Source organism: Mustela lutreola, chromosome 6, assembly GCF_030435805.1.
Source record: "Mustela lutreola isolate mMusLut2 chromosome 6, mMusLut2.pri, whole genome shotgun sequence".
Taxonomy (NCBI): domain Eukaryota; kingdom Metazoa; phylum Chordata; class Mammalia; order Carnivora; family Mustelidae; genus Mustela; species Mustela lutreola.
In genome coordinates this window covers 111,075,049-111,102,144 of record NC_081295.1, presented here as the reverse complement: position 1 = coordinate 111,102,144, position 27,096 = coordinate 111,075,049, and positions in this window count along the sequence as shown.

Genomic DNA, 27,096 nt, shown 5'->3' with positions numbered 1-27,096 from the left:
CATAACAAACAAAAACAAAATATAAATAAAACAAAACAAAAATAAAAAATCTGGGCACAGAGAAGGAAACAATCAAGAAAATGAAGTCTATCTACTGAATGGGAGAAGAGATTTGTATTTGTATTTCATACATACAGTAAGGAATTAATACCTAAAAAACACAAGTAGCTTGATATCAAAAGCCAAATAATCTTTTTAAAATTGGGCAAAGGACTTGAATAGATTTTTTCTTTCAGAGAAAACATACAAATGGCCAACAGGCACATGAAAAGATGTTCAATGTCACTAATCATCAGGGAAATCAAAATTGCAATGAGATATCACCTCACATCTGTCATACTGGCTATTATAAAAAAAAAAATAACAAGGATTGGCTAGGATGTGAAGAAAAGATTGGGAATATAATCTGGCACAGCCACTACCAAACATTATAGAGGTTCTCCAGGAAATGAAAAACAGAAACACCATAAAATCCAGCAATTGTACTTGGTTTATCTGAAGTAAACAAAAACACCAAAATGAAGAGATGTAACTACGTTCATTGTAGTAGTTACAATACCCAAGACATAGAAACAATTGAGGTGTCTATCAGTAGATGAATGGATAGGGATGCCTGGGTGGTTCAGTCAGTTAAATGTATGCTTTCAACTCAGGTCATGATCAAAGGGTTTTAGGTTTAAGCGGGGAGTCAGACTCTTTACTCAGTGGGGAGCCTGCTTCTCCCTCTCCCCTGCCTGCTGCTCTGCCTGCTTGTAGAAACCTTTGCATTCTCTGTTGGATAAATATAATCTTTTAAGAAATAGATGAATGGATAAAGAAAGTGAATACACATACTCTATGGAATATTACTCAGCCATACAAAATGAAATCACTAATAGCTTGGTGGGGAGCTATTAGTGACAACATGAATGGACGAAAAGCAGGTATTACCTCTTCACAGAGCACTGCTCCATTTTCTCCTGCGGAGAGATATGGGGTGATGGGGTTGATGAAATTCAGTCTCTCTGGTTCCAAATCACTTGTTATTGGTGGTGGTGGCGGCTTGTTTTTAAATCCCAGGTAAATTTAGTTTATTCTATCATAGCTTATATTTCAGGGTTTCTCCCTCCATATAATTTTCTATATTATGACTGCAATGCTAATTTGTTCTTCATTTTGCCTGACCTTTAGGGGTTAAATTTATCTTCCTGCAGTCACTGTTGACATATCTTCTGATGGCAGCTCTTCTAATTTCAGGCACCTTGGACCAGTAATTTGATGTGGGGAGAAAACAACAGGTAAATGTGTAAATGCCCAAGTTTATCACTTCACTATGCATTTAGCTCTGTATAGTGTAATATTCTTTAACTATGGTTTGTGAGCTTTATTTGTTATTTTTTTCCTGGATGCAAATATGAGTTTCTCCAACCCTTTAAATAATATTCTAATTACTGACCTACTTGCTTTATATCTTCTCCTCTTACTATCCAGTAAACCTGTAACATTATGATATAGTTTTTCAACAAATACATTTTGAAATTTCTCTTCTTTGATAAATGGGGTTATAAATTTTTAAATTCTATTTCAATTCACTGACACTATGATCCCATGTATATTATACATTCTAAAATTCTTCACTATTTTAAGATTCATAATTGTGGGAATGGAATGGCTATAAATGTTGGGCACAGCAAAGATGGCGCTGGCCTGCCTTCTCTTCCGGCTAGAAAAGGCGCCACTGTGGCAGTATTGGCGCCAACGTGGCGGTTTCGGTTCCGCATATCTCTGATATTTCCTCCTCCCGCCCAACACACCCTACTCAGTTACTGACTACGTAACCAAACCCCATAGGCTCTCTCCCCGCTGACCTCATTTCCCATCCCCTACCCAATATAAGCTGCAACCCCGCTCAATAAAGTGAGATCCTGCTTCAACAGATCCCCCGAGTCTGGTGTGGTTCGTTAATGCACCTGGACTCGCGACACTCGCCATCCCGCTCAGCCCCAAGGGGAGCTACCGGCTGGCCCGGACGCTCTCCTCATGCCTGTCAGCCCGCAAAACCTACCGGAGTCCGACATATAAAGTTATTGTTTTCTTAGTATATATTTTGTTTTAGTGAAATTATGGGAAGAAAAATCAGAAAATGCAGGCTTTTTAATAAAATGGCTATCCACTTTATTCCCAAAGTCCTGTATCATTTTCTGTCTAATTAGTTCCTGGAAATAAATTGGCTATATTTATGAAAGTAACAACTAAAGCATATACATAATTATGCTTTTATAAGAAAATAAAAATATACTTAAATTGATCATTTGGTAAAAAGAGAAATTGATAATTTAGTGATTTACATATTTATAATAAAGTTTGTTTAATTTATTACACAAGGTAAATAAATTAAAAAAAAATCAGGTTAGTTTAGGGGCATCTGGGTGGCTCAGTGGGTTAAGGCCTCTGCCTTTGGCTCTGGTAATGGTCCCAGGATCCTGGTATTGAGCCCTGCATTGGGCTCTCTGCTCGGTGAGGAGCTTGCTTCCTCCTCTCTCTCTGCCTGCCTCTCTGCCCACTTGTGGTCTCTGTCAAATAAATAAATAAATCTCTAAAAATAAACAAATAAATAAATAAATAAATAAATAAATATCAGGTTAGTTTAAACTTGCTTATTTCTATCATAAATATCTTATTTATTATGTATTGACAGATTATTTTGCAATGCAAGTCACCCTTGTTAATTAGTCCCACTGGGATGAGTCTGAAATGAATTTCTTCACCTTTACTATATTGTTTTTACTGTTTGGAGCAATGTTTTTTGTAAATTAACATAAAGTGTTATATTAGTTTCAGGGGAACAATATAAAGATTCAATAATTTTATATATCACACAGTGCTCATTATAAGTGTATAGTTAATCTCATTTATCTATTTCACTGGTTCCCATATACCTCCTTCCCTGAAACCACTAGTTTTTTTTTTTTTTTTCTGTATTTAAGAATCTGTGGAGGATGAGTTAAGATGGTGGAGTAGTTGGAGGATCTTATACTTGCCTTGTCCTTGAAACACAACTAGATCATTATCAAATCATTCTGAACACCCAGGAAATTGACATGAGGGCTTGAAAGAACTAACTGCAAAGCTAGAGGGAGAAAGGAGGCCACATCCAGGGAAATAGGAGGTGCAGTGGTGTAATTTGGGGGAAAAAAGAATTACAGCTGTTATGGAAGGGAGGGAGCACTGATCATGGAGAAAGAGAGAGATAAAGCAGCATGTGGGGGACTATACAAGAAAAAACACTTCCTCAAAACCACTGATGGAGAAAATGAGAGGGTCTGATTACCATAAGTTTTTACAAGTAGTTGGAGCTCAAAGACTAAAGTTTTAGAAGTCCTTGCCATCAACAGGTAGAAGTGTGGCAGGTATAAATGTGTTCCTGGAGTAGGGCAGGGGTGCAGTAGAACACTGCATGCTCTGACAATCCCCTGAGTCACACTGAGAGAGACAGTTCCCCCTTCTTAGAGTGCATTTGGGAGAGGTGGCACTGCCTCTCTTGTAACAGAAGAGTCAGCAGATGCCATTGAGCTGTCCCATTCATTAGCATACAGGCAGAGATGGCTGCTGAGGTAAATTAACCTGGATAACAGCTTTTTGAGATGCTTTACCATAAAATCCAAGCCCTTGCACTGTCATGTGAGTGCTTTTCTGGGACTAACTGGTACTAGCCACAGCCCAGCAAGACCCTCCCCAGAAGACAGTGCTGGTCCACATGAAACTGCATCCCTAAAATTTGGAGTTTTGAAACTCAGTCACATATTTGAGATAAAACACAGAAAGCATTGTACCACTGGGCAGGAAGATGACTCAGATACAGACAGATGAATGCTGGGATATAAAGAAGCCTGGGAGAAGAAGGAAAGATTGTTTGGTCTTCTCTGAGGGCTTCCTGAATAGTGGCTGAAGCAAACTCCCCTCTCTAGGGAAAAGAGCTGACCCAGGCCATTTTTAAACCCTCCCATTAGCACAGACAGAATTCAAGGAACAGCAGAGTACACACAGTGGAGGCTTGAACTGCTTACACCAAGCTCTGCCCCACTGTATTCTGTAGGTGCCTTTCTCACAAGGGTGACTGAGAGTGGTACCTCTTGGCAGCAGCAGTGGCCACCACCCCCAGAAGACCAGCACAAACTTCTCACATGCACCAGGTCTACTGACCATAGAGTGCTGTAAACCTTCAGCTCCAGTGGAAATAAGACGAGGCACAGCTTTCCTAACATACAAAAGACAAAGTCCTAGATAAAATTCTAAGATGGAGGATTTCATCTCAAAAGAAAAAACAAGAAGAGGTCACAGTCAGGGAACTAATCAAAATGGATATAAGTAATATTCCTGAACCAGAATTTAAAACAACTATGGAGGAAGCAGAGGAACAAATACATGATATGGAAGATAAAAATTATGGAAAATAATGCAGCTGAAGAGAAGAGGGAAGGAAAGGTATTATATCATTAATGTAGACTTAAGGAACTCAGAGACTCATAAAGCACAATAATATTCATATCATAGGAGTCCCAGAGGAAGAAAACAGGGGAAATGTGGTAGCAATTTTATTTGAACAAATGAGAGCTGAAAACTTCCCTAATCTGGGGAAAGAAACAGACATCTAAATCCAGGAGGCACAAAGAATTCCCATCAAAATCAACAAAAGCTGGGCAACATCAAGACATATCACAGTACTATTTGTGAATCCTGAAAGCAGCAAGGGAAAACAAATCCCTAAACTTTAAGGGAAGACAAATCAGGCTAACAGGAGATCTCTCCACAGAAATGTGGCTGGCCAGAAAAGGGTGGCATGATATATATTCAAAGTGTTGAATGAGAAAGATATGCAGCCAAGAGTACTTTATCCAGAAAGGCTGCCATTCAGAATAGAAGAAAATGTGAAAAGTTTCTCAGATAAACAGAAAGTAAAAAAGTTTTCGACCACTAAATCAACCCTGCAAGAATATTAAAGACCAAAAGCAACAAAGGCTAGAAAAAAACAGAGAAAATCTCTAGAAACAATGGCTTTACAGGGAATACAATGGTACTAAATAAATATCAATAATTACTCTGAATGTAAATGGACTAAATGCTCTAATCAAAAGACATACAATACCAGAATGGATTAAAAAAAAAAAAAGACCCATTTATATGCTGCCTACAGGTCTTTTACACCTAAAGACACTTCCAGATTGAAAGTAAGGGGTATTGAGAACAATCTATCATGCTAATGGACATCAAAAGGAAGCCAGAGTAGCACACTTATATCAGACAAACTAGACTTTAAACCAAAGACTGCAACAAGAGATGAAGAAGAGCACTATATAATAATAAAGGAGCCTATCCAACAAGTTATAACAAATATAAATATTTATGCCCCTAATTTGGGGGCTACTGAATATATAAATCAATTGATAACAAGCATGAAGAAACTCATGGATAACAATACAATAATAGTAGGGGACTTTAACATCCTACTCCAAGCAATGGATAGATCATCAAAACAGAAAATCAACAAGGAATAATGGCTTTGAATGAAACTGGAGCAGATGGAGTTGACAGGTACATTCAGAGCACTTCATCCTAAAGCAACAGACTATACGTTCTTTTTGAGCGCACATGGATCATTCCCCAGAATCTCTCACATGCTGTGTCACAAATCAGGCAAAAAAGCAGTCTTTTTGTACTGGTTGAGGCCAGATAATTCTAACCTATATTTTACATAAATATTTTCACATTTTCCTTAGAATTCTTTGAGATTTAAATTGAAAAGCAATATCTATATAGAAACTTGATAAATGTATTCCAATTTGTAGGTAAGCATTTTCTCTATGCATATACAACAATCATGAAGATAAAGGGAATTTTAAAGAAAAGAAATCTGAAGCACAAAACAAATACTCTAATAAAAAATACATAGTCAATAAATGGAATTAATAGGTTAAGTGTAAGAATACAAACTTGTAAGCTACTTTTATCCCCTTAAGAAAATAATAAAGTAAAATCAGAGAAAACTATGCTTATTCTGGAATATATCTGAGATGAAAAAAGAAACTCCTTGTAGAAATAGATTTGGAGCTTTCAATAGTTTAATGGTTTAATAATTATCTACATTTCCTATCAGTAATCTATTAGAGATAACTTAAAAAAACTTCTAAGCAATAAAATGCATTTCCAAACCAAACAGGAATGGATAATTGTATTGTACTATCAACAAAAGGATTATTTTAATAAAACATTGTATGCAAAAATTTAATAGCAGAATTTATTTAGCAGTGTAAACAATCTTTTATATATGTGGAACCATTAGATATAAACTGACACTGTAATTTCTCAGCAATTAAATGTCACCCAAGAAAATAAAAATGTATTGGGCAATTGCCTAGATACCCATTGACTAGGCAGAAATACTGATTTCTTATGCCTGTTTCCATGAAGCAAAGCAAATGCTACATCAATAAAATGAGGAATAATTACATTACTCACATTGCCATATTGATCATTATTGTGCAAAGATACTAATTACAGAACAATGGCATGTTGGTACATGTAAATCTGATAGTTAACTGGGCATGTAGGAAGTAGAGAAAATGACAATTAAGGGAATGTTACAGGACATTTAAGGACTTGGTACTCTGAAAACTATAAACTATTAATGAAAGAAATTGAAGACAGCACAAAAGAAAAGGTGTTTCATGTTTCAGGATTAGAAGAATTAATGTTGTTAAAATGTCCATATTACAAGGGTAATCTACAGATTTAGCAATCCCTATCAAAATACAAACAACACTTTTCACAGAATTAGAAGAAATACTAAAATTTGTGTGGAACCACAGAAGACCCCAAATAGAAAGTAATACTGAAAAAGAACAAAACAGGAGGTGTCACAATCCTAGATTTCAAGATATCCTACAAAGCTATAGTGATCAAAACAGTATGATACAGGGGCGCCTGGGTGGCTCAGTGGGTTAAGCCTCTGCCTTTGGCTCGGGTCATGATCCCAGGGTCCTGGGATCGAGTCCCGCATCAGGCTCTGTGCTCAGTGGGGAGCCTGCTTCCTCCTCGCTCTCTGATCTATGTCTGTCAAATAAATAAATTTAAAAAAAAAAGTGTGATACTGGCACAAAAATAGATACATAGATCAATAAAAGAATAGAGAATCCAGGGAAAAACCTGTGATTATATGCTCAAGAGGCAAGAATATGCAACAGAAAAAATAGTCTCTTCAGCAAATGGTGCTAGGGCTTCTGTACAGGTACATGCAAAAAAATGAAAATGGACTTCCTTTTTAAAATAATTTTTTATTATGTTATGTTAGTCACCCTACAGTACATCATTAGTTTTCATGTAGTGTTCCATGATTCATTGTTTGTGTATAACACCCAGTGCTCCATGCAATATGTGCCCTCAATACCCACCACCAGGTATCACCCCTACTTCCCTCTCATCCCCTCTAAAACCTGCATTTTGATTCCCAGAGTCCATAGTCTCTCATGGTTCACCTCCTCTTCTTCTGATTTCTTCCCCTTAATTTTTCACTTCCTTCTCCTAATATTCTCCATGCTATTCCTTATGTTCCACAAATAAGTGACACTGTATGATAAATTGACTTTCTCTGTTTGACTTATTTCACTTAGCATAATCTCTGCCAGTTCCGTCCATGTTGATGCAAATGTTGGGTATACATCCTTTCTGATGGCTTAGTAATAGTCCATTGTATATATGGATCATATCTTCTTTATCCATTCATCTATTGAAGGGCATCTTGGCTCCTTCCACAGTTGTGGCAGGAGTTGTTGGCAATTGTGGACATTGCTGTTGTGAACACTGGGATGCATGTGGCCTTTCTTTTCACTATATCTGTATCTTTGGGCTAAATACCCAGTAGTGCAATTGCTGCATCATAGGGTAGCTCTATTTTTAACTTTTTTCAGGAAAGTCCATACTGTTTTCCAAAGTGGTTGTACCAACTTGCATTCCCATCAACACTATAAGGGTTCTCCTTCCTCCACAACTTCCCCAACGCTTACTGTTTCTTGCTTGTCGATTTTTGACATTCTCACTGGTGTAAGATAGTATCTCAGTGTGGTTTTGATTTGAATTTCCCTGATGGCTAATAAAGTTGAGCATTTCTTCATGTGTCTATTGTCCATTTGTATGCCTTTCTTTGGAGAAGTTTCTATTCATGTATCTTGCCATTTTTGACTTGATTATTAGTTTTTTGGGGGTGTTGAGTTTGAGAGTTCTATATAGATCTTGGATATCAGCCCTTTATCTATAGTGTCATTGGTGTAAATATGCTCTCCTATTCCATGGGTTACCTCTTTGTTTTGTTTACTGTTTCCTTTGTTGTACAGAAGATTTTTATCTTGATGAAGTCTCAAAAGTTCATTTTTGCTTTTGTTTCCCTTGCCTTTGGAGACATGTCTTAAAAGAAGTTGCTGTGGCTGACGTTTAAAAAGCTTCTGCCTATGTTCTCCACTAGGACTTTGATGGATTACTGTCTCACACTAATGTCTTTCATTCACTTAGAGTTTATCTTTGTGTATGGTGTAAGAAAATGGTTCATTTTTCTGTATATTACTTTCCAATTTTCCCAAAACCATTTATTGAAAACACTGTCTTTTTTCCATTGGATTTTTTTTTCCTGATTCATCAAAGATTTGTTGACCATAGAGTTGAGGGTCCATATCTGGGCTCTCTATTCTGTCCCATCATCTATGTGTCTGTTTTTGTGTTAATACCATGTTGTCTTGGTGATCACAGCTTTGTAGTATAGCTTGAAGTCAGGCAATGAGATGCCCCCAGCTTTGTTCTTCTGTTTGAACATTTCCTTGGTGATTCGGGGTCTTTTCTGGTTACATAAGAATTTTAGCATTGTTTGTTCTAGCATTTTGAGAAATGCCATTGGTATTTGGATTAGGATGGTGCTGAAAGTATAGATTGTTCTGGGCAGCACAGACATTTTAACAAAGTTTATTCTTCTGATCCATGTACATGGAAAGTATTTTCATCTTTTGGGGTCTTCTTCAAATTCTTTCACAAGTGTTCTGTAGTTTCTAGAGTATAGGTCCTTTATTTCTTTTGTTAGGTTTATTACACTTAAGTTTTTGGTTCTATTCTACGTGGAATAGATTCCTTAACTTCTCTTTCTACAGTTAAATTGTTAGTGTATAGAAAAGCAACAGACTTCTGATTTTGTATCCTGCCACATTACTGAATTGTTCTATGAGTTCTAGTAGTTTGAGGATGGAATCTTTTGGGTTTTCCACATAAAGTTTCATGTCATCTATGAAGAGAGAGAGAGTTTGTTTATTCTTTCCCAGTTGAATACATTTTATTTCTTTGTGTTGTCTGATTGCTGTTGCTAGAACTACCAGTACTAGGTTGAACAATGGTGGTGAGAGTGAGCATCCTTGTCATGTTCCTGATCTTAAGGGAAGGGCTCTCAGCTTTTCCCCATTGAGAATGATATTCGGTGTGGACTTTTCATAGATGTTTTTTATAAAATTGAGGATTGTTCCCTCTGTCCCTACCTTCTAAAGAGTTTTAATTGGGTGTAAGGATGCTATATTTTGTCAAATGCTTTTTCTGCATCAATTGAGAGGATGAAATGGTTCTTCTCTCTTCTCTTATTTATGTGTTCTATCACACTGGTTGATCTGTAAATGTTGAAGGTTCAATTCCCTTACATTCCAGGAATAAATCCATCTAGTTGTGATGGATAATCCTCTTAACGTATTTTTGAATCCTATTAGCTATGATCTTGTTGAGAATTTTGGTATCCATATTCATCAGGGATATTGGTCTGAAATTTTCCTTTTTGATGTGGTCTTTGCCTGCTTTGGGGACCATAATAATTCTGGCCTCATAGAATGAGTTTGGAAGTTTTGCTTCTGTTTCTAGTTTTTGAAATAGCTTTAGGATTATAGGTACTATTTCTTCTTTGAATATTTGGTGGAATTCCCCCAGAGAATCCATCAGGTCCCGGACTCTTGTTTTCTGGGAGGTTTTTGATCACTGCTTCAACCTCCTTATTGGGTATTCATCTATTCAGGCTGTCAATTTCTTCCTGTTTCAGTCTTAGTAGTTTATAGGTTTCCAGGAGGTCAACCATTTCTTCAATGTTGCTTAATTTGTTGGCATATAGTTATTGTTAATAATTTATAATAATTGTTTCAATTTCCTTGGTGTTAGTCATGATATCTCCTCTTTCATTAATAATTTTATTAATTTGGGTTTTTTTTCTTTTCTTTTGGATAAATCTGGCCAGTGGTTTATCAATCTTATTAATTGTTTCAAAGAACAAGCTTCTAGCTTTGTTGATGTGTTCTATCATATTTCTGGTTTCTCATTCATTGATCTCTGCTCTCATATTAATTATTTCTCTTCTTATTCATGGCTTAGGTTCTATTTGTTGTTCTTTCTCCAGTTCTTTCAGGCATAAAAGTTAATTTGTGTATTTGGGATTTTTCTTTTTTCTTTCTTTCTTTCTTTTTTTTTTTTCTTTTTTTTGAGTGAGGCTTGGATGGTTATATATTTCTCCTTTAGGGCCACTTTTGCAATATCTGATAGGTTTTGGACCAATGTGTTTTCATTATCATTGGTTTCCATGAATTGTTCAATTTCTTCTTTGATTTCCTGGCTGACCCAAGCATTCTTGAGCAGGATGGACTTCAGCTTCCAAATATTTCAGTTTCTTCCAAACTTTTTCTTGTGATTGAGTTCCAGTTTCAGAACATTATGCTTTGAGAAAATACAGGGAATAATGTCAATCTTTTGGTATTGGTTGAGACATTATTATGATGTGGTATGTGGTCTATTCTGGAGAAAGTTCTATCTGCACTTGAGGAGAATGATTATTCTGTTGTTTTAAAGTGGAATGTTCTGTATGTATCTATGAGGTCCATCTGGACCAGTGCATCATTTAAAGTTCTTGTTTCTTTGTTGATTTTCTGCTTAGATGATCTGTCTATTGCTGAGAGTGGAGAATTGAGATCTTCTACTATAAGTGTATTATTATCAATATGTCTCTCTATTTTGGTTAACAGTTGGCTTATGTAGTTGGCTGCTCCCATGTTGGAGGCATAGATATTTACAGTTGTTAGATCATCTTGTTGGATGGACCCATTTAGCATGATGCAGTGTCCTTCTGTATCTCTAACTTAATTCTGTATTAATACTAATTAATTAATTAGCTAACTAATTAATTAATTCTGTATTAATATTAATACTGTATCTCTAACTATAATTCTTATATAGAACTCCCCTTAATATTTCTTGCAGGAGCAGCTTGGTAGTCACATATTCTTTCAGTTACTGCCAGTCCTGGAAGCTCCTTATGTCTCCATCCATTCCAAATGACAGCCTTGCTAGATAAAGTATCCTTGCATGCATGTTCTTCTCATTTAGTACCCTGAATATGTCTTGCCAGCCCTTTTTGGTTTTCCAGGTATCTGTGGACAGGTCTGATGTTATTTTGATGTTCCTCTCTATATAGGTAAGGAATCTCTTCCCCCTCACTGCTTTCAAGATTGTTTCCTTGGATATAAGATTTGTAAATTTTACTGTTATATGTTGTGACATTGCTCTTTTCTCATTGATCTTGGGAGCAGTCATCTCTGCCTCTTGGACATGAATGCTTGTTTCCTTCCCCAGATTAGGGAAGTTCTTAGCTACAGTTTGCTTGAGTATATCTTCTAGACATCTCTCTCTCTCTCCACCCCCTCAGGGATTCCAATAATTCTGATATTGGAACATTTCATTGAGTCACTGATCTCTCTCAGTTTGATTCCTTGGGTTTTAATTCATTTTTACCATGCCATCTCAATTTCCTTATTTTCTATCATTTTATCCTCTATCTCACTAATTCATTCTTCTGCTTCATTTACCTTAGCTGTCAAATTATCCATTTAGACTGCATTTCATTCATAGCATTTTTAAGTTTGGCATGATTAGATTTCATTTCTGTTCTTAGGGATTCTATATTGTCATTACTATTTTTCTCAAGCTTAGATATTGCCTTGATAATTGTTACTCTGAAGTCAATTTCTGACATCTTAGTTATAACCATATCCATTAGTTCTGTGGCAGAAACCAGTCTCTAAATCCTTGCTTTGTTGGGGGTTTCTCCTCTTAGTCATTCTGTTGAGGGATGGTTAAGGGAAAGTACAGAGTCCAAATTACTGACCACAACCCAAGCAAGAGGCACCTGTTTTATAGGAATATTAGAGTTGTCAACTTTTTGTTCTTGCAACCTGTCTTCTGGGGGAGGGTCCTGCTGTGCTGTTATTCAGGCAACCCTGTTTGGGCAGAGTTGCCCTGCCTCCTTGGGGGGCAGTGTGGGCTCAGTGAAAACTGTTTTGGGGGGAGCTTTTGTTCTCTGGCAGCTTTCCACATCTCTTCCCAGAGTCAGAACAGAAGTGACTGTATCCAGACCTCTGTCTCAGAATAGAAAGATCACAGTCTTCTCTCAATGAGCTCTCTAGGTTACACTGTCTCTGTTTCTGTCTGTACTGTTAAAAACTGCAGCATCCTGGGTTGTGTGCCCCACAGCAGCACTCCCAGCTGTTGTTTCCAGGTATGGGCACATCCCTTTGTGCTTCTAAAAGTGCAAGCACCCCTGGCTCACACATATGACCCTGCAGCTCCAGGTTCTATTCTGAGAGACTGCCCTAACGTCCTTTGCCCACTGCTACTAGTTTGCAAGTCTGTGTTGGTTTTCAGTATGGGAGACCTCCGTGCTCCAATGGCACAGGATCCCAGACTCTCCCTCCATCTTCAGTTTATCTTCTGATATCAGCCTGTAGAATCATGGCTCCTTGCTTCATACCTTGAGACCAACTACCAGAGATATTCTTTTTGGAGAGATCCGGATATAGCTCTTTACATCTCATGCTGATTTCTTGGTTGTCCAAAATTGTTCAGTAGATACCAGCTCAATTCAGGGGACTGCTTGAAATAGGGTCCCCTACTCTCTGCTATCTTCTCTCCTCATGGACCCCTTCCTTACACCCCACAAAATAAACTCAAAATGGTTAGGTACCTAAATGTGAGACTTGAAACAACAACAACAAAAAAAAATCTAAGAAGAGAGCACAGATAGTAATTTCTCTGATTTTGGTCATAACAATATTTTTTGTGGTTATTTCTTCTGAGGCAAGAGAAACAAAAGCAAAAATAAACGTTTGGGACAACATTTAAAAAAACCCAAAGTGGGCGCCTGGGTGGCTCAGTGGGTTAAGCCGCTGCCTTCGGCTCAGGTCATGATCTCAGGGTCCTGGGATCGAGTCCCGCATTGGGCTCTCTGCTCAGCAGGGAGCCTGCTTCCTCCTCTCTCTCTCTCTGCCTACTTGTGATTTCTCTCTGTCAAATAAATAAATAAAATCTTAAAAACAAAACAAAACAAAACAAAAAAAAACCCCAAAGCTTCTGCATAGCAAAGGAAACAACCAATAAAGTAAAAGACAACCTACTAGATGAGAGAAGATTTGCAAATGGTATATATAAAAAAGTGTTAGTATTAAAAATATATAAGAACTTATATGTCAATACCAAAACCAAAAACAAAAAACAACACTCCCAAATAATTCAACTTAAAAATGGGCAGAAGACATAAAGAGGTATTTCTCCAATGAAGGTATTCAGATGGCCAACAGACACATGAAAAGAGTTCAACATCACTAATCATCAGGAAAAACAAGTCAAAAACACAATGAGATATCACCACACATCTGTTAGAATGGCTAGTCAACAATACAAGATACAACAAGTGTTGGCAAAAATATGGAGAAAAAAGGAACTATTGTATATTACTGGTGGGAATGTAAACTGGTGCAACCCTGTGGGGAAAAAATATGGAGTTTCATAAAAAAATAAATAGTAGAACTACCATAGATCCAATAATTTCCCTGTCTATTTACTCACAGAATATGAAAACACTAATTTGAAAAAAAGTGTATGAACCTTGTATGTATTGCTGCATTATTTACCATAGCCAAATTATTGAAGTAACCCAAGTATCTATCTATAGATGAGTGGATAAAGAAAATATGGTATTTATATACAATGAACTATTATTCAACCACAAAACAGAATGAAATCTTGCCTTTGCAACCCCATGGATGTTCTATAGAGTATAATATTAAGTGAAATATGTCAGTCAGAGAAAGACAAATATGATTTCACTTATGTATAGAGTGGCTACTATCTGATCCTTCCTGGAATTCTCCTAAAATTCTGATTGTTTCTTCCACCATGTAACATCCCAGTCACTCCCACTTATTCATTGAACAACTTGGTTTCTGGTTCACTGCCTTCCTCTCTACTCATATCCCTGTGTCTTGACCACCCACATAGATGACTACCTTAGTCTTACTTCTTTACCTTCTGAGCATTAATAGGCTTTCCCTCCGTCCTACATATGTCACCCCCTTTTTCAAGATATACCATGTATCTTGCCATTGGCTGTAATAAGTTTAAAATCCAAATTTATTTATTTGTAAAGATTTATTCATTTGAGAGAGAAAGATTATAGAGAGCATGAACAGGAAAGGCAGAGAGAGAGGGAGAAAGAATCTCCAGCACACTCTCTACTGAGCATGTAGCCTCATGCTGGGTCTGATCCTATGCCCTTGAGATCATGACCTGAGTCAAAACCAGGAGGCAGTTGCGTAACTGACAGCACCAACAAAGTGTCTCTTAAAATCCAAATTTAAACATTTTACTCCCTTTCTTTTTTCACTTATTTTGTACTTCTAATAAAAAACAAGGAAACAAGGATTTTTTAAAAATTATTGAGTTGTAAGAGCTCTTTATATATTACAGATGCTAGTTCCTCATGAGACATGATTTGAAAAGATTTTTGCCATTATATGAGTTGTCTTTTCACTTGGAAGTATCTTAAAGATTACTTCAAAGCACAATATCTTTTAATTTTCATGTTCAATTCATCTTGTGCTTTGGGTGTTATATTATAAAAAGGCTTTACCAATCCAATAGGTAGATTTCAGTTTTCTTCTAAGAGTTCTATAGTTTTAGCACCTACATTTAGATCTATGGTCCATTTTGTGTTAATTTTTATGTATGGTGTAAGAAATGGTTTCAGTTTCATGCTTTTCCATGTGCATATCCTGTTGTCCATTTTTTAAAAAGCCTAGTTTCCATTCAATTTTCTTAGTACTTAAAATTTCACTTTCAATTTCACTTAGTGCTTAGTGTTAAAAAAATTTAAAAAAGTTAAAAAAAAGTTTAAAAAGTGCTTAGTGTTAAAAACTGACCATAAATGTAAGTATTTATGTCTGGAATGTCAACTATATTCCATTGGTTTATAAATATATTACATTGTATATATTATTATAATTTCATAATAAATTTCAATATCAAGAAGTGTATGTCCTCCAACTCTATTTTTCCTTTTCAAGATAGTTTTGACCCTTTGGGGTCCTTTGTGTTTCCATATGAATTATGGAATCATCTTGTTAGTTTATGAAAGAAAACTGAGATTTTTATAGGAATTTTAATTTTCATATCAATGTCAGAAACACTGCCATCACTGACAATATTAAATCTTTTGATTCATGGGGTACATTTTATTTGTCATTTAATTTCTCTCAATATTTTGTAGTTCTCAAAACAAATCTCTATTTTGTTAAATTGATTTTTAAATGTTTTATTCATTACAATACTATTGTAAGCAGAATTCCTATTAAATTTCATTTTCAGAATGACTCATTCATACTATATAGAAAATAATTGATTTCATATATTGATCTTGGCTCTATAATCTAAGTTACCTTTTTAATTCCAAGAGGTTTTGGAGGATTCCTGAGAGAGAGAGAGTGTGTGTATGTGTGTATGTGTGTATGTACAAACTCATATCACCTGTGAATAGAGATAATATTTTCTTCCCTCCAGTCTGGATGATTTTCTTATTTTCTTTCATTTTATTGTCTAATTACTATGTTTAGAAACTCCAGTGTGATGTGAATACATTGGTAAAATAGTTATCTTTGTCTTTTTTCCTGATCTAGAGGAGAAAGTATTCAATCTTTTACGTGTAAGTATAATATTAATTGGGGGTTTTTAATAGGTGTCCTTTTTCACATTGAGAAAATTTTATTTTTAGTGGAATGGTGTTAGGTTTTGTCTACTTATTTTTATATATATATTCAGATGATCATGTGGCTTTTGGCTTTTATTCTACTTAATATGGCTTATTACATTATATGATTTTGGTATGTTAAGCCAACTTTACACTTCTGGGATAAACCTCACTTGGTTATGTTGTGCAATCCTTTTTTATATGTTGTTATTTTCAGTTTGCTACTGTAGTACTATTGATGATTTTTGTGTCTATATTCTAAAGAAAGATCAGCCTTTAGTTTTCTTATGATGTTTTGTGTGACCTTAGTATTATTATAATACTGCCCTTATAGAATGAGTAAAAATGTGTTCTTTTGGGGGGGGACTCTCTATGAAAAATTGACACCAATTCCTTAAATTTTTGGTATAATTCATAAGTAAAGCCATCTACCTGAACTTTTCTTCGTTGTAAGTTTTTAAAACTATGAATACAATTTCTTTACTTGTTATAGGTCTATTCAGGTTTTCTATTTCTACTTGACTTAGTTTTGGTATATCTGGGTCTTGCAAGGAATTTATCCATTTCATCTGTTATCTAGTTTGTTGTCATACATTTGTTTATGTCATTTCCTTATAAGACTTTATTTTTATATGGTTGATAGTGATATTACATTAGTAGTGTTTTTAAAAAATATATTTATTTTAGTTGGAGTAAAAATATGGGGACACAGAATATAGCATTTGGAAACATTGTGTAGCCACAGAATATGTTTATGTAGAGTGAACTTTTAATCATAATATAATGGAGCTCACTGTAGATTTTTCACTGGACTGACAAAGCATGCAAATATTTTTTGTATAGCTATATACAGTATATATAATAAGTTTAGCTATATACAGTATATATAATAAGTATAGCTATTGCTATACTTATTAAGGTTGGAGAAATTATTCTTGTAGAAGTATAAAATAAAGGAATTGAACATAACAGAATTAAGAGAATTATAAAATTTAAAGGATTACTTAATTATAATAAAAACATTCATTTCTTAAGAGAATTGTTTATTTGTCCCTTGTCCTTAGAAAAAATTATAGGCACTAGCTTGAAAATTGAGTTAACATGTGGTCACTATCTTTGTTGATCACTGACAGAATCCAAGCAATGTCTTAAGATATCTTAAAGCCTGTCATAAATCTACACTGAAATTCACTAGTTATCAGTGTGAAGTAATATCTGCCTCTGACTGATACATACATGTGCATTTTATTTTGGGCATGTCCTTAGACATTTGATATTTGGTGTCTGAAGGGATAGCTACTCTAACTTCCATTTTCTAAATGACAATAATATGGCTAATGTTCCTACTGCCTGCCTAAGATGCTGCTTCCTTTTCTGGTCACATACGCAACTGATTTTGTAGTCTTGTCAATGGCTAACTTGCCCTGTAGTTTTGTTTGGTTTTTTTTTTTTTTTTTTGGTATTTTTTTAAATTAAATTTATTTATTTTCAGCATAACAGTATTCATTATTTTTGCACCACACCCAGTGCTCCATGCAATCTGTGCCCTCTATAATACCCACCACCTGGTACCCCAACCTCCCACCCCCCCACCACTTCATTCCCCTCAGATTGTTTTTCAGAGTCCATAGTCTCTCATGGTTCACCTCCCCTTCCAATTTCCCCCAACTCCCTTCTCCTCTCCAATTCCCCATGTCCTCCATGATATTTGTTATGCTCCACAAGTAAGTGAAACCATATGATAATTGACTCTCTCTGCTTGACTTATTTCACTCAGCATAATCTTTTCCAGTCCCACGCATGTTGCTACAAAAGTTGGATATTTATCCTTTCTGATGGAGGCATAATACTCCCTAGTGTGTATGGACCCTCTGCCCTTCAACAGCCCTGTAGTTTATCCCTGTTTTACTGGAATTTGAAAAGAGTTGTTTCTTAGTGTTTAGTAACTTTATCTTAAAAGAGATAGACTTTTGCCATTTTTTTTCCCAAAGTATTTTGGGAAATGTACATATTTATATCACTGTTCCATAATGAGAATGCTTTTGAAGATAATAATGGAATTCAAATGAAGGTTTCTGGCCAACTGAAATATTATATTGGCTAATAAAATTTCATACAATTTAAAATTCTGTATATTCTCTGTTGTCATATCCTAATTTTATGTATGTGAATATGGAAACTATCCTGTGTGTATTCCTTTATTTCACTGTCTGAAGGTCTTCCAACTAGCTTACTGAAGTAGACAAAAAAAAAAATGTTCTTTGAATTTACTCTACTGTGTTTCTATTAGAAATCTCAAATTCAAATAGAAGGCCACAGTTTCTCCTTGAGTTTTCAAGATTAATTTTCTACCTGTATTTGCATAACCTTTTGATGTTCTAAAATGTATATTTTGGAAATAGATTTTAAGAGAATCAAAGAATACTACTTGAGAGAAAATGGAATATGTTAAGGTATTTTCTAACATTTATCAGGTGGATTTATAAGTCACATAAGAATGTTTTCATGATATACAAAGTTATTTTATCTTGAAAAATCATAATAAATGTGTTTGAGGCAAATGTCTTACAAAATGTATCAGATCTATTTTCATGTTATCATTAGGAAATTGCTCATTTATCTTTACATATATTTAGGGATGAAGCATTGAGGTAAACAAACACATTTTCAAATATAACCATGTAGTTGACTGTTCTGTTGTTGTTGTTGATTTCATTATTGTCTCTACACTTTTATACTCTATATGTCAGTCCTTATTCCTCCCACTACTCAATTGAAAAATGCTCTTTACAACTCATATTTTGTCCATGCAGTCCTTCATGAATTACCTAATACATCACATAAACTTTTTACTTAGCCTGTATGGTGCTGTTTTTTATTTCTGTTACTTATTTTGTCTATATGGAAGCAGAATAAATATGTGATTGATACTACTACTGAGAAAGAATGTGTTGTTTGTATCTCCTTTTCATTGTTGATGATTTTTAGTAGCTCACCCAAGTATACTTATCTTCCTCATATCAGCTTTAAGTGATTCATCTAATTTACTATCTATTATTTCAAAATTAGCCCTCCAAATTGGCATAGAGAAAGTATTGGGGAAAAATTGATCTTAAAAAATTTACATTTTGAAAACTTATATTGTAAGACATTGTGATTGTTAATTAAGTCACATTTTTAAACCAGTTCAAATTCCTTATGTTTACAGATATAGCAGGATGTTACTTTAGGTCGTCACACATTTCTTCTCTTTATTCATGTTTAAAAGGAGTAAAGAAACAAACTGTTATGATAAATCAACAATTGTAAGACATGGGAAGCAGCTCAAGTTTGCAAAGATTTTTTGTTTGTTTGTTTTATATCTCTTCGAAGATTTTAAGTTTCTTTATTCAACATTTAAATTAGAAAATTGATCATTCTTTTCATGCATGTAACTTCTAAAGAAAATGGAACCTGAAAGGAATGCAACTTTAGGACTATGGTAGGGATAATGTAAGAACAGATAGAGGGGTTATATGGGAATAGAGAAAAAAGAGGGAATACTGGAAAAATAAAGGAAAATCCAATTGCTAGTATGATAGTGTTTTGAATTACCTTATAATAGACTTTTTAATTAATGTTTTTGACCATCATAATACTCTATATGTATTACTGATCTGATAATGGATGATCTCACTTTCTTATAAGGAACTATATTCTTAAACTTCCCCAGGTTTAAAATAAAAACTTAAGAATAGAGAATTCAGTGTGAAAAATTTGCTGTAATACCATGTCTGCTTATCTTACTATAAATCACTAGCTTTAATCAGGAAAGCACAACTGTATATTTAAGCTGGTAGAGATTAATGGGCCTTAACCTTACGTGAGTAGTAATAGTGGAGAGAGATGAGGTTATGGCTAATACTGTGATAGTATCAGAGCCTCTAGGTAATGTAAAGCTCAAGAGTGGATAGTTCAATAAGGAAGCCAAAGTTGTATTCTAGTGCTCGCTTTCTTTCTTTCTTTCTTTCTTTCTTTCTTTCTTTCTTTCTTTCTTTCTTTTGTTTTTGTTTATGTTGATAACCACAAAAATTTTTTTGTCTTTGTTACCCAGACAGGAATCAACAGAGAGTGACTGATACACTCACTGAACAAAATCCATTGATTTTTACAGAAGGTTGCATTGTTTCCTTAAAGGGAGTAAAGATGTTCACTATGACTGAAATGGTAGAAAGACTTGGGCATATGATGACATTGAGACTCTGGAATGAGAATGTAACAAGTAATATAAAAGGTAGTTCAACTTCTTTGGGATGCAAAAAGGTTTTAAAACATCACTGTAATTTTGAGAGATCACAATCACCTGAGCTTACCTCCTCCCACAGATTCACCAAAAATACAACTACATATAGTTGTATTTTTGTATTTCTCAGACTTTTTCTGAGAACAAAGTCTAATAGAACAGCTCATTCACAACTAAAAATGTTTTAAATATAGATAAATTAATAATAAGTAAATAAATGTATGTATGTATTTATAAACATGTTAAAGCATTTAGGAAGGGCAAAGATAAGGTTTATTCAGAGCAAACATTCTTGGCACAAAAACCTCACTAGTGGGAGGGATATCACAAACTCAAGCATATTCCTTGATAAATGAGAGGTTCAAGCCTTACTTACATAAGACATCCCTGACTGAATAAAGAATAAAAGCTCCCATAATGTTTGGCTTTTAAAATCAGTGGGACTTAAATCCTGGAGAGCTGGAAGGCAATAGGAAACCAAGACTCAACTTTTAAAGTACCTGCACCCAAAATCACTCACTCCAAGATCCAGCAAAGAGGCAGCAGTTTGAAAAGGTTCTGTACCATACATAAAGGAGACTTACTAATTTCATGGCATGTGCTGGACAAACAAGGATCTATAGGAAATTTCTCCAGGAATAGACATGCTCCTAGACATCAATTTTTCACTTTCCTACCTAGCTGACTTGGCACTACCAGGCACTCTTTCTGATACTTTCCATCTACCTTTTTAGCATTGTTCACCCTCCCCACTATTCCCCGGTGGACCTGTCATGCCTAACCCACCTGCCCAGGCAGGTAAGCCTCCAAAGCAGTTCCTGTTCCTGGTAGGCAGCCCCAGCTGAGAAAGATACACCCCAAAGCTGTATCTCTGCATCCAGTGGGAAGCCCTCTCAGTACCAGTACACCTTAAAGTGCCTCCCACTCTGCCACCCCAAGGGGTTGGCCCCAACTTGGGCTAACACTACACCAAAGTGGATCCTGCCCATGAGGGCCAGACCCATCCTCCCAGCATTTTCCCAATAGCTGTGGCTTGACCTTACAGCCAGCTGCACTGAAGGCCATCCCTTCTACCAGCACATCCACAGTAGTTGTGGTTTAGCTACAAAAGAAGGGTACATGCAGCCCACACACGGGATATCACTTGAGCACCTGGGTCTAGCCAGCACCTAATCAGAGAGTTTGAGTTTCTGGGTCGCACAGGAAACTCTACATAAAGATCAGGAGACATAGCTCAGCTTCCCATTACATAAAAACAGAGAGAGTCAGACAAAATGAAGAGACAGAGGAGTATGTTCCAAATGAAAAACAACATAAAACTTCACGAAAAATAAAACAAAACAAAAACAATTGAATGAAATTGAGATAAACAATCCAGCAAAGAATTTAAAGTAATGTTCAGAAAAATGTTCAAAGAAGAACTGATGAAAAAAGAATTTAAGACATTGAAGAATCAAACAAACAAAGAGAATGAGTCAGAACTGATGAATACAATAACTGAAATGAATAATACCCTGGGGGAATTGATGACATATTAAATTACACACAAGAATAAATCAACAATTTGGAAATCAGGGTAAGAAAAATTTTCAAATGAACAGCAAAAATAAAAAAAATAAAACATGAGGATATTTTAAGATACCACTTGATGATATCAAATATACTAATATTTGCATTAAGGGTTTCCTAGAAGGAGGGAAAAAAGAGAAAGGGGCAAAAACACTTATCTAAAGAAATAAAGGCTAAAAAATTCCTTAACCTATAGAAGGAAACAGACATGTGTGTCCAGGAAGCACAGTCACAACCAAGATGCACCCAATGAGGTCTACACCAAGACACAAAATAATTAAAAAGTCAAAATTAAAGATAGATATCCAAAAGCAGTAAGAGAAGAGCACCTAGATACAAATGACATAAACCCCTAATGTTAGAAGATGATTTTCCAACAGAAACTCCATGCCAGAAGAGAATGGCATGATATGTTCAAAGAGTTGGAAAAACAGAACAAAACAAAACAATACAACCAAGACTATTTTACTAGCAAGTTTATTTCCCAGAATTGAAATACAGATAATATCCCAGACAAAGGAGTTCATCACCACAAAACCTACCTTACAAAAAATGTTAAAGAGACATAAGTGGATGAAAAAGAGGTTATAGTTAGAAGAAAATTATGAAAGAAAAAGGTCTCCCTGGCAAAAGCAAACATATAGTAAAGGTAGTAGATAAAGTACTCATAAAACTAGTATGGAGTTTAAAAGACAAAAGTAGTAAAACTATTTCTGCAAGGATTATTAAGGATTACACAAAATTAAAAAGATGTAAAATATAACATCAAAACCATAATATATGGGGAGGGAAAGTAAAAATCTAGCACTTTCAGAATATGTTTCAATTTAAATAATCATCAACTTAAAATAGACTGTTACAAACGTAGAGTTTTGTATGTAAACCTCATGGTAACCACAAACCAAAAACCTGTAATAGATATGCAAAACATAAAGGGCAAGAACCAAACATAACACCAAGAAACTAATCAATTCACAAAGGAAGAGAGCAAGAGAAGAACTACAAAACAACCAAAAAACAATTAAGTGGCAATAAGTACATGTCTATCATTATTTTAAGTGCAAATGGACTAAATTATCCAATAAAAGATATAAGGTAGCTGGAAAGATCAAGGAAAAAAAAAAAAAAAAGAAGAAGATCCACCAGTAAGTTGCCTATAAATGACTCACTTAAGACCAAAGACAAATACAGACTGAAAATAAACATGGAAAAAGATAGTCTATGCAACTGGAAATGAAGGAAAACTGGAGCAGCAATATTTAGACAAATAAACTTTAAAAACAAAGTTCATAACAAGAGAGGAAGAAACAATAATGATAAAATGATCAACCCAATAAGAGGATATAACAATTGTAAATATCTCTACACCCAATATAGGGGGATCTAAACTATTATACTGAATATTAACACACATAAAAGGAGAAATTGACAGGAATACAATATGAGGGGACTTTAACACCTTACTTCCACCAATGAATATTTCACCCAGACAGAAAATAAAGAAAACTGGGGCCTTAAATGACACATTAGACCAGATGAAGTCAATAGATATATTCAGAAGCATTCCATCCAGAAAGGAATATGCATGCTTATCAATGTTCATGGAACATTCTCCAAGACATAACACATTAGGCCAAAAAACATGTCTCAATAAAATTAAATCAGTAATGAAAAAACTGCAAGTAAAGAATAGTCCAGGGTCATGTGGCTTCACAGGTGAAATCTAACAAACATGTAAAGGAGAATTAATTCCTCCTTTCCTTGAAAAACTATTCCAAAAAACTGAACAGGATAAACACTTCCAAATTAATTCTACAAGGCCGGCATTACCTAATACCAAAACCAGGCAAAGACACAAAACAATAACAAAAGAATTACAGGCAATATCCCTGATGAAAATATATACAAAATCCTCAATAAAATATTAGCAAAACAAATTCAACAATACATAAAAAACAAACAAACAACAACAACAAACACAAACATCTATACACCATGATAAAGTGGAAATTACTCCAGGGATTTAAAAGATAATTCAGTATCTGCACATCAATTAGCATGACACACTGCATGAACCAAATGAAAGATATCAATTATATGATCTCAGCACATGTAGAAAAAGCATTTGACAAAATTCAATATTCATTTATGAAAAAAAACTAACTTCCCAAAAATTGAGTGTGGAAGAAAGAGCTCAACATTATAATACACATATGATAAACACACAGTTTACATTTACCCACTGGTGAAAACCTGAAAGCTTTTACTTTAAGATTTAAAAAAAAAAAAAAAAAGGACAAGGTTGACCATTAGCTCTCTTTTTATTCAACAATTCAACATAGTACTGGAAGTCCAAGCTGCAGCAATTTGACAAGAAAAAGAAAGAAATGCATCCACATTTTAAGGGAGAAGTAAAACTGTCACTCTCTGCACAAGATATTATACTAGATTCAGTATAGTTACAGGATACAAAATCAATATACAGAAAACTGTTGCTATATATACAGAAAATAGTATATAGAAATACTGTTAACAAACTATCAGAAAGAGAAATTAAAATAATTTACAATTGCAACCAAAAGAATAAAATACGTAGGAATAAATTTAATTAAGGAGGTGAAAAACCCATTTTCTGAAAACTGTAAGACATTAATGAAAGAAATTTAAGATGACACAAATAAATGGAAGGATATACCGTGCTTAAGGAATGGAAGAATTAATATTGGTAGAAGTCCATACTAAGGAAACTACAGATTCAATGCAATCCCTATCAAATACCGATGTTATTGTTCACAGAACTAGAACAAATAATCCTAAAAAACAAATAATCCTAAAAACAAAACAAAACAAAAAAGAAACAAACAACAAACAACAACAAAAAATCTACAAAATATCCCAAGTTGCCAAAGCAATCCAGAGAAAGATGAACAAAGCTAGAGGTAACAGGTTCCCTGATTTCTAACTATACTACAAAGCTATAGTCATCAAAATAGTATGGTATTCACACAGAAAAAGACACAAATCAATGGAATGGAATAAAGTGCCCAGAAACAATCTACACTTATATGGTAAATCTGTAACAAATGAGGTAAAAATATACAGTAGGAAAAAGACAGTTGCCTCAATAAGTGGTGTTAGGAAAATTGGAAAGCCACATTCAAAAGACTTAAACTGGACCACTTTCTTAAACCATATATGAAAATGAATAAAAGATCTAAATGTAACACCTGAAGCCATAAAACTCCTAAGAGAAAACATAGGCAGTAAACTTTCTGATGTTTGTCATAGCAATAATAGTTTTTTATCTGTTTCTTAAGGCAAGGACAACAAAAAATACATAGGCAAATGGGACTACATCAAACTAAAAAACTTTTTCACAGTGAAGGAAACCATCAACACAATGAAAAGGCACCTTACTATATATGAGAAGATATTTGTACATGATGTATCTGATACAGGGTTAATATTCAAAATATATAAATAATTCATACAACTCAACACCAAAAACCCAATAATATTTAAAAACGTACTTAGAGACCCATAGCTATTTTCCTAAAGAAAGACTTATACATGACTAATAGACAAATAGAAAGTTAGTATCACTAATAATCAAGGAAGTACAAATAAAAACCACAAGAGATTTCATGTCACATCTGTCAGAATGGTTAGCACCAAAAAGAGAAGAAATAACATATTAGCAAAGATGTGGAAAACAGGAAACCCCCACGTACTGTTGGTGAGAATATACATTTTTAGCCATTATGGAAAATAGTACGGAAGTTCTTCAAAGAATTAAAATAGAAATACCATATGATCCAGTAATTCCACCTCTGGAATAACTATCTAAAGAAAACATCTTATCTATCTAAAGAAAATATAAACATTAATTTGAAAAGGTATACACATCCCTAAGTTTATTATAGAATATTTTACAACAGTCAAGATATGGAAGCAACCTAAATGTTCATTGTTACATGAATACATCAAGAAGATAACACACACACAGAGCGATACTGTATTCTATACAATATTTGCATCCCTGTTGGGGTTAACGATGATCATGAAATCATCCACAATACCTGGCTTGCTAAAATGTAACACTGAGGCCACTGAGGGTAAGGGAAGGCTTTGGAGTAGGGCATAGGCCTTTCGAATGCCAAGGCACGTGTTATATTCTGCTGTAGGAATGCTGTGGGGAGTTGCCTTCCAAGAAGCTTTCTTAGCCCAAAAAGCAGCCCTGTGATCTAAAGAGATGTACCCACTGTCCCTTAGGCTATGTTTAGCAGAACTCCTAGAACAGGTAGACTAGCTTTTGGTATCTTTCCCATAAACAGATCCTCCTAGTTCCAGTTCCCTTTGTCACACACCAATGCTTGAGAAACAGTGTTAAAGATTTGTGATTATCCTGAAGGAACAATAAAAGCAAGAGCAAAGAAAAGCAAAGGGTCTTCATCTCTGAGCATTGACCTCCTTGCCTTCTTCTCTCTTTCACAGCAAAGTTTGAAGTAATCTTTCATCCATCGGTACAGGAATTGGGGGCCATTCCTGGCATCTCCCATATAATTGGTGTGTGTACACACACACACACACACACACACACACACACACACACATTACCCAGCCATAAAAAAGAATGAAACCTAGCCATTTGTCAAAACATTGGTAGATGTATAGGGTATTACACTAAGTGAAAAAAATAAAGCAAAGAGACAAATACCATGATTTTAGTTACATGTAGAAGCTAAAAAAAATGAAACAAAGAAAAAAATGAACAAAGAAAATAGAAACAAAGTCATAAGTACATAAAACTGGTGGTTGCTAGAGGAAGGTGGGGTTAAAAATAGGTAGAATAGTTGAAAAGGATTAATATGTGTAAACTTCTAGTTGGAAAATAAATGTCACATGGATGTGAAGTACAACCTAGGGAATAGAGTCAATAATACTGTAATAACTTTATATGGAGACAGGCAGTGACTAAACTTATTGCGGTCATCATTTCATAATGTTTATTAATGTCAAATCATTATGTTGCATAGCTAAAACTAGTATAATATGTTATGTTAACTATAGTTAAGCTAAAAAAGATTGCCATGTTTTTTACTGGAGTTGAGTGAAGCATGAAGCTACAAAACTT